The following is a 9,194-nucleotide window of genomic DNA, read 5'->3' as shown; positions in this document are numbered from 1 at the left end:
TGCTGCTGCTTTAAAACCCTGCAGACACACTGACCCTGCAGGACCAGGACTGGACACCCTGCAGACACACTGACCCCCCAGGACCAGGACTAGACACCCTGCAGACACACTGACCCACCAGGAGCAGGACTGGACACCCTGCAGACACACTGACCCCCCAGGACCAGGACGACACCCTGCAGACACACTGACCCTGCAGGACCAGGACTGGACACCCTGCAGACACACTGACCCCCCAGGACCAGGACTGGACACCCTGCAGACACACTGACCCCCCAGGACCAGGACTGGACACCCTGCAGACACACTGACCCACCAGGAGGAGGATTGGACACCCTGCAGACACACTGACCCCCCCAGGAGCAGGACTGGACACCCTGCAGACACACTGACCCCCCAGGAGCAGGACTGGACACCCTGCAGACACACTGACCCCCCAGGACCAGGACTGGACACCCTGCAGACACACTGACCCTGCAGGACCAGGACTGAACACTCTGCAGACACACTGACCCACCAGGACCAGGACTGGACACCCTGCAGACACACTGACCCTGCAGGACCAGGACGACACCCTGCAGACACACTGACCCCCCAGGACCAGGACGACACCCTGCAGACACACTGACCCTGCAGGAGCAGGACTGGACACCCTGCAGACACACTGACCCCCCAGGACCAGGACTGGACACCCTGCAGACACACTGACCCCCCAGGACCAGCACTGTATGTTGCCTGGCATATATATCTGAATGCAAAATGAAAACACAGTGGTGTAAGGTTACATTAATATCCAAATGAACAAATAGTGAAAAAAACATTTTTGTAGAAAAACCATTGAGTAGGTTTGTTCTGTGGATTAGCAAAATATTCAATTTAAGTCATGGGATTCTTAAAATTGCCATGTTCACAGTATTTGGTATTTGAATTGAGTTCAAAAACAGCCATTTAATAAGGCAGAATTTTAAACAATACCAAACAATGACAGGTACATGCCCCATCTGATTAAAGATTAGAGATGCCTAGCTGCTATCAGCGGAATTGAAGCCCATCAAGGAAAAGTTGCCCCAGAGAATTAAATGGAATGGCTTTCAGCAACGAGCAGACTACTGTCGAAAATCCAGGAAACTGGCTCTGTGTGGGACAGACCACATCATGAATAGCAGAGGATCATGACTATGGCCCGCGAGCACTGCATTGAAGTGCATTTAAAAATGGGGTGTGGGAGTCTGGAACAAGCTACCCAGCCATGTCATTGAAGCCGATACCCTGACGACCTTCAAGAGACAGCCAAATAAGAACCATAGATCAATTAACTGCTAACTACTAAACAGGCTATCCATCCAATCATTTTCTAAATGCTTCATCCAATTTAGGGTTTCAGGGGAGCCAGAGCGTATCCAGACAAGCAATGCGAGCAAGGCAGTATACACCCTGGGCAAAACACCAGTCCCTCACAGGATAAACACACAGACATACTCACACCAGGGCCAATTTTCACAGAAGCCACTGAACCTAGCTGTATGTCTTTGGACCATGGGAGGTAACCCACATGAATTCATGGGAACATGCAGACTCCACACAGATAGCACTCAGATTGAGCCCAGGGCCCCAGCACTGCAAAGCAGCTATGCTTACCACTCTGCCACTGTGCTACCTACCCAAAGTGCTGGAGGCTTTTGTTGACCAATAAATGCAACTTCTCGCTTGACAAACCTGACAGTATAAAGAGTGTCAGATGTGATAGTGAGCATTACAACACTGGCTGTTGCATTTAAGGGAACAGAATGTGAATCTGCAGACTGCCAGCCCAGCATGCGGCTATTTCCATCTCCAAAAGTGTAGCTACACTGCCTTGGGTAAACGGATACATTTCAAGGCAATATGGCTTTGTCTCGAGAGTGATTTTGTTTTGTCAGATCTAGGGGAGCCAAATCTCTTTAAACCAAAAAACAACAGGGTGTTTCCCTTTTCATTTCAGTCTTTTTATCTTCAGATCACGGTTGCTGTGATGAGTGGTACGCAGAATGGAGAGTACATGGCGTGGGACACTGCTGAAGCAACGGTAAAGTGAAAAATCTATCTGTCCAGGCGGTGACTCGTGCAGAACTCGCCACAGGTGAGTCAGGTTTGACCTTCAGCGATGACTAGAATGGCATCCAGGTACTGTATGTGCCAGGTGTTTCCTGTGTCTGATCTCCGGTGATCAGGTGTCTGTGTCAGTCAGCGGCTGTACTGCCAGGCAGGCAGTAATGAAAGTTAACTCTTCAAATTCAGGAACAGATCTTTTAAGGGACAAAAATCTGACATGCTAGCCAGGTTGTTTCTGACAATGTTGCTAGTCGTAAACGCACTAGAAATAAACGTTCCCTAACTGTTTAATTGTGACCTCCAGCAGGATGGTTGATTCTGATCCTTTGTTTGAGTTCCTTCCTGCATAAATTGCAGTTTCTTGGGCAAGAAACGACTTGTATCGATACAGCAGAAGCTGTTGCCTGGAGGAATACAGCACTGTGAGCAGCACCTTAAAAAACAGCAAAGTGCAGGCTAGGAAGGGTACAAAAAACACAGGTCATTTGCACACACGAGGACATCTGACTAGTCAGACAAAAGATAATTTCCATATCTGAGCCAAAGCAGATGATATCTGAGCCATGATTTTCCTATCAAGCAGACTGAGAGCGAGTCTCTCTCCCTCCTGGAGAGGAAAAGCTGGTCTGCACTTATACAGCTGGGCGGACTGGAGCCACTGGGGTAAAGTGCAGTACCCCACTCAAAGTACAACGGCAGTGACTGTTGCAGTCACTTGAACCCGCAACCCAGCAGCTATGAGACACTGCCAGGCAGATGGGGAACAAAGGAAACATTAATTTATGTGTGGCTTTTCCTTTCACACAGGAGAATCATTTACAAACAAAAAAACAAAATAACCTTTACCAGCTTCAGAAGTAAACAAAAAGTCTACATAATTTATAATAAATGAAGCAGAGACATCTGAATTGTCTCATATTTTCTCTTTCTTCTGACATCTAAGCCCTGTTGTTGAAGAGTAGTAGGTCTACTTGCTCCTTAAAACTACCTGAGAAAGACTGAAGAGAGGGGTACATTGACATTTCTATTTTTGTCACTGAGCCCGCTGTATGAATCTCAGGTCCACTGTTTTTTTACTAGACTCAATCCTACCACCAAAGGCTGTCTTGTAATAATATATCATATTATTTCTAATAATATTGTAATAATAAGGCTTGCACTTTAATAAAAACATGTGCAAAGTTCTAGACTATCATAATTAGCAGCCTTGACACAACACCAGGCACAAAATGGAGCAGACACCAGCACAGTAGTATATGACAGTTTGATTGTGTGTGTCACGCAGGGCTTGCCTCAGGTGCTCATGCAGGGGAGTGGTTAATATCACTGGAGTGGAAGCACTGGGTCAAAAGTGCTTTCCTTTTTCTCTTTATATGGAGGGACCTTTATTCAGGAAAGCAGATTTTCTGCATTAATACAAGCAATGCATTCAAAAGATAAAGTGACATTGACTCATGAACAGAACAGTAATTGTTTGCAAAAAACAAATCTTGCCTAACTGTCTGCACCTCTTTGCGTTTGTCTGTTGTCCAAACTTTCACCGGTTTCCTTGGCAACAAATTCCAAAACTAGCACAGATAAGCTTCTCAAGGACAGGGCTGGATATGGGAGGAGGACCTATCCCAGCAGTCAGTGCAGGAAAAGCCACAAACATTCTGCGGCTCTCTTTCGATATACGAAAATCAAGGTCTGGAAAATCTGAGCCCTCAGATAACTCAGGTGTTTTGAAACTAGCAGATTCCTTTCCTCCTGATAAAACTGACACTTATTAACCTCGTGCCTATGAGACCAAAAAAAAGACGATACCTGTGTTTCAGTTGCCAACACAAAAAATATCAATCATCATTGTGTCACAGATTGCACGGTCAGTGAACTGATTCATACCAGGGCATAAATTCTTACTCCAAGCAGATAATTTTTGGCATACCTGGAACAATTCCAATCAGAGCACATGAGCAAACACAGAGACAGCCTTATCTTAACGTACATTTTTTTAAATTATTTATAAAAACATGAGCATCTTTCCAAATAAAACTGGGTCAGTTTTTGAAGCTTTCCAAAATGCACACTTAAACCTCTCTGAAAAAGAGCTGCCCAAAAACCGATGAGAAACAAGCAGATGCTGGGTTGATTGTTATCTGCTGTTGGTTGGCAGGACAGTCCACGCATATAATTTCAGAAGATAAAGACCAACTCCAGTGATATAGTTGCTGCATGATTGATATTGTGGCTTCAACATGCTTGGCTTAAGGGACTACACTCCAGACAGGTGGACAGGGATGTTGGAACCTCATCTTTTAGGCACAAGCTTGCTCCATTTAAGGTGAAGTTAGTGTGGTGGAAGAGTGCTAGCCCAACAAACACAGAAAAATGTCCAACTAAATGTAATTTATTCCCAAGAGCTGGCACGTTTTCAGAAGATTATTTACCCTATTTGCAAACATCTGTTATGAACTGCATTACATGAAAAGTATGATGTTCTTATTTTATGCAATGCAGCACACTCTTTTGGAATTCCTTTCATGTAATGAAGATCCATCTATCTTCTAAACTGTTTTATCCCATACAGGGTCACAGGAAAGCCATAGCCTATCCCAGCAAGCAATGGGCATGGGTAGGGTACATCCATTTTGGTTGGGTTGCAAGTCCATTGCTGGGCACATACAGACACTAACGTACACACTCACACCAGGACAAGATTTATCAGAGGCCCGTTAACCTCCCTGTATGTTTGGACTGTGGGAGGAAACTGGATCATCTGGAGGAAACCAGTTCCCCCATGTGAAGATTGGGAGAACATACAAACTCCACACAGATAGCACCTCAGGACGTCAGCTGACTACTGCACCGTGATGCCTATGTATTATTCAAAATGATAATAATATTGTGGTTTTATCAAAACTCATATGGAAATCCCATGCAAAAAAAAAATAATTCTTCTTACCTGGTGAAAGCAAGTTAATTTCTTCCCCCAGAGCGATTGCTCATAAATAAAAATTCTGGAACACCTTTTCAGATTTGTATGTTAATCATTTTAATCAGGTGCTCTGAGACTGTGATACAACACTGAAATCGTTATTGTTCGCTTTTCAGTAGGTGTCTCGATATTTCACATCAAACATACTGTACACACTTGTGTAGCTTGTGAAAAGCACCCCCTTCCTTCACCACTAGAGGGTAGGCTTTACATGACAAAAACTGCTAAACACCTAGCTACATAAGAGGCTTTTGATAAATTCATATGTTCTTTAACAGTTACAAAACTAACATTACACAACTATAGGCCTAGATAGAACTCACCAAACTAGCAAAATATTGTGTGCTTTGCTAGGTTTAGGTAACTCCATGACAACTCCCCATTTCTCTCAATTTCCTTGAAGTGGTATTGCCAGAAAGCCCTCCGCCATATTCAGAGTAGGGACTCTTTTCCAAGGTGAGTCTCAGGCTGCGTTGCTAGGAGCAGGCCTCATATTCTGTTCAACCTACATGGAGACCACTGGCCAATCAGAATGCTTAATGTGACAGAATAGTTATCCAAGGATGAATGTGTGGAAAGTATTAACCGAAGCATGCAGTAAATATCTGCTTTCTATACCTGTCATCAGATACTCATTTCTTTTACGTTTATGAGTGCTGTTTGTGTGCTTTACACCCTACCTCTCTTTTTTTGTGATATTCCCTTGAGACAACAAGCTCCCTATAGACCAGTGTGTCTCATTAAGTTTTATCTAAGCTGATAAAATATCAATTTAAATAAATTATTTTCCTCATTTGGTTTGCAGTGCTCAGCCTTCGTTGGTTTAAAAGGGTCCATTCAGGTCCAGAGGCCATGAATATAGAGTTTACGAAAAGTAACAATATCCATCAATCCATTTTCTAACTTTCCATCACAGGGCACACACAGACACAAACACACGCACACTCACACCAGGGCCAGTTTTCCAAGAACCCAATTAACCTTCCAGCGTGTTTTTGGACTGTTGGAGGAAACAGTGGCCATATCACCCTGCATCTCACCACTGGCAGCCCACTGAAGCTCAGCAGGTGTGAGCCTGACCAGTACCTGGATGGGAGACCTCTGTGGAAAAACAAAGTTTGCTGCTGGAAGAGGTGTTAGTGGGGCCAGCAGGGGGCGCTCACCCCACAGTCCATGTGGGTCCTAATGCCAAAGTATAGTGACGGGGATACTATACTGTGAACAGGCGGATGAGATGTAAAACTGAAGTCCTGACTCTGTGGTCATTAAAAATCCCAGGGTGCTTCTCGAAAAGAGTAGGGGTGTGACCCTGGCATCCTGGCCAAATTTCCCATTGGCCCTTTCCAATCATGGCCTCCTTATAATCCCCATCTATGAACTGGCTTCATCACTCTGTTCTCCTCCCCACTGTTAGTCGATGTGTCGTGCGCGTTCTGGCGCACTATGGCTGCCGTCGCATCATCCAGGTGGGGCTGCACATTGGTGGTGGTGGAGGGGAGTCCCCATTACCTGTAAAGCGCTTTGAGTGGAGTGTCCAGAAAAGCACTATACAAGTGTAAGCAATTATTATTATTATTATTAAACCAGAGCATCCAGAGGAATGAATACTGAGCAAACTCAGTAACAAGACGAAGAAGAAATTATAACCTGTTAGAAAGAATGGGACAGAGACACATACCTTATTTCGTGTTTTTTTTTCAAAGGGTCTTAGAATTGATCAGACCCTTAGATAAGAACTTGCTTTGGGCTTGAACAAATGGCCTTTTGTTATTTGTAAATTCCTGATTATCCAGTATGAATAGCGCGTTTTATGCAAAGTTCCATTTCCTTGTATCTTATTAAATACTCGTATCATCTTTTACACTGTTGTCCTATGTTATTCTACACTTTTTTTACTCCTTGGCTGGCTATTGGCCAGGCTAACAAAGAGCATCATCCGCTATCTAATCAGGAGGAAATGACAGGGGGAAAAATTTCAGTGTTTCACAACCTTCTGACAGAACAAGAATTGAGAAGCCTGTTTCTAATCACTTCTTGCCAGGGTTGTTAGTCAGGATGGTGAATGACCACCCAAAGACAAAATAGGTTTAAGCCTTTTTGTAACCGTTCTGAAGACTGGGCTGTTATTACAGAAAACACTTAGTGATTTGGTAATCATGAGAACAAAAGGTGACAGAAGGCAGGCTTGTTTGGCTGTTAATATATAATGGACCTGAGGATTGTGTCCACTTTTTAAAAGAATGCAGTCTATTGGCTTCAACAGCACAGCAGCCCTGGCTCATTCTGTCCATGGGGCGTTGACGTTGGGGTACTTAGATGACCTTATCCTGATGAGGACGTCACTCCTTCAGTCAAGGGGTTTAACTAAAATCTATATCTCAGTTTATTGACACTCCGTACTAGGCATGAGGCCTATTGAAAACGTCACTTTGGAGAGTTTGGAGCTGCTGCCCATTTGGCAACCTCTGAGCTGAGACCGCAGGAAGAACTACAAATACTCCAGCTGTTACTAGGCCCTGTGTTTTGTGCATTGACAGCTAACACCATCTGAAAGGACCTGCTCCTGTTATTCATTTGCCGCGGCATGGCCCTGTTTTACCTATCAAACCCGTAGATTAAAATTTGACCGTAATCGTCCCATTTCTAGAGTTTTCCTGGATCGCTGCAGGTGCTTGATTTTCACCCGCCAAACCGCAGCAGCGGCGGGCAGTCTTGAGCGATTGGCGCGCGGCTGTGTAAATCCGCCTCATGTCGACAGGGAAAGGGGAGGGGTGGAGGTTTGCGAGGTTGACATTGTGTCTTTTTTATAGCTCCTGTGCATGAAAGCAAACCTTTGTAACCTTTCCGGTGATTATGGGTAACGCCTACTAATCGCAGTTAAAAGCATATTTTACTATCCTTTACCTTCCTCGTGCTCTGCCAAGCAAGGCCCCAGAGTTTTTGCAGAGCAGAGCCAGTCTGCTCACTGGGTTTCCTGGGATATATCGTAGAAGTGGAGGAGCAATTCCTGCAGTCAGGAGAAACAAGGGGCCTTCAATAGGGCTCTGAAACCGTGTAAACCAATACTTTTAAGCTGATGGCAGCTAGGATAGGGCTCATTATTGCAGAACCCTGTGCAGAGGCTGCAGCCTTTGTAACCAAGGGGGAATAATCCAAGTGTTACTCCTGTCCTCTGTGGCCATATGGAGTGTCGTCAGTTTTACTTGGGACGTCTGGGGCTGTGTCTGACGTTGGGACAAACGCAGCCGTCATGACAGCATGGGCGCAGCAGAATGGTTCATTTAAGCTTTCACGCAGATCTCTCTAATTCCAGGATGCCGCAATCGCAATTCCGATTGTGAAAAGTCAGAGGGCCACGCCCCTCTGGGGAGTTGAATGACCAATTCCAGCATGACGAAACGCACACCTGCAGTTCACGCACCCACCCCGGGCCAAAGAGGATTAAAAAGAAGCAGTGGATGAGCTCACCTAAAGCCCATTGTCTGACGCGGTTGCAGACAATTGAGGAGAAACATTTGGAAAAGATCAGGTATCCCCTCCCGCCCTTTTCTGCATTGTGACTGCCAAGCCTTGTACAGATCAGATCTCGGGGGAACTGCTCTGGGCTGGGTCAGCATTTGTAATAGTGTTCTCCTGCTTAACAGTTCAGACAAAGCAAATCAAAGATGCAAATTGAGTTGGCCTCAGTTTGGACACTTGTTTGATCTTCAGAGACTGCAAATGTCTGAAATAAAAGCTTCTGACAATAAAAGAATCACACTTGCAAGCATGAACCTGCAAGTGATAATCTTGAAATAATGGGGTAAGGAGATCTTTTTTGTTGGAAATATAATTCTCAGCTACGACAAAGCTGGAAAATTATGCTTTTTGTTTTCCAATGGAGTAAACCGTGGGACAACAGCTCACTCTGCCTTATATTTATTGGACAGGCGGTCTCCCAGCAGTGTTCCCACAGGAAAATAAAAAAAACAGGCCATCATTTGGTGGTTCCTGTTTTGTAGTAAATAACAGAAAGTCTTGAATAATATAGGTGTTTTGACTCGTGCCGCCCATTTTAGTAGTTGGTAGCGAATTGATTCAAGGATCTCATCCAGCCATTTCTCGTAAGAAGACAAGGTATCAGCTT

The 9,194-nt window shown here is 44.7% G+C and overlaps 1 long non-coding RNA gene across 1 annotated transcript; it reads left to right on the top strand.

Annotated features, from left to right (window-relative positions):
* Positions 1 to 1,767: 1,767 nt before the first annotated feature.
* LOC107077012 (uncharacterized) lies at positions 1,768 to 8,975 on the top strand. Its single transcript, XR_001478121.2, has 3 exons — positions 1,768 to 1,859; positions 1,997 to 2,119; positions 8,382 to 8,975. It is a non-coding gene; the product is annotated as an uncharacterized lncRNA (long non-coding RNA).
* Positions 8,976 to 9,194: the final 219 nt, after the last annotated feature.

Source organism: Lepisosteus oculatus, chromosome 1, assembly GCF_040954835.1.
Source record: "Lepisosteus oculatus isolate fLepOcu1 chromosome 1, fLepOcu1.hap2, whole genome shotgun sequence".
In the NCBI taxonomy this organism is placed as follows: domain Eukaryota; kingdom Metazoa; phylum Chordata; class Actinopteri; order Semionotiformes; family Lepisosteidae; genus Lepisosteus; species Lepisosteus oculatus.
This window is presented reverse-complemented; position numbering and strand designations above follow the sequence as displayed.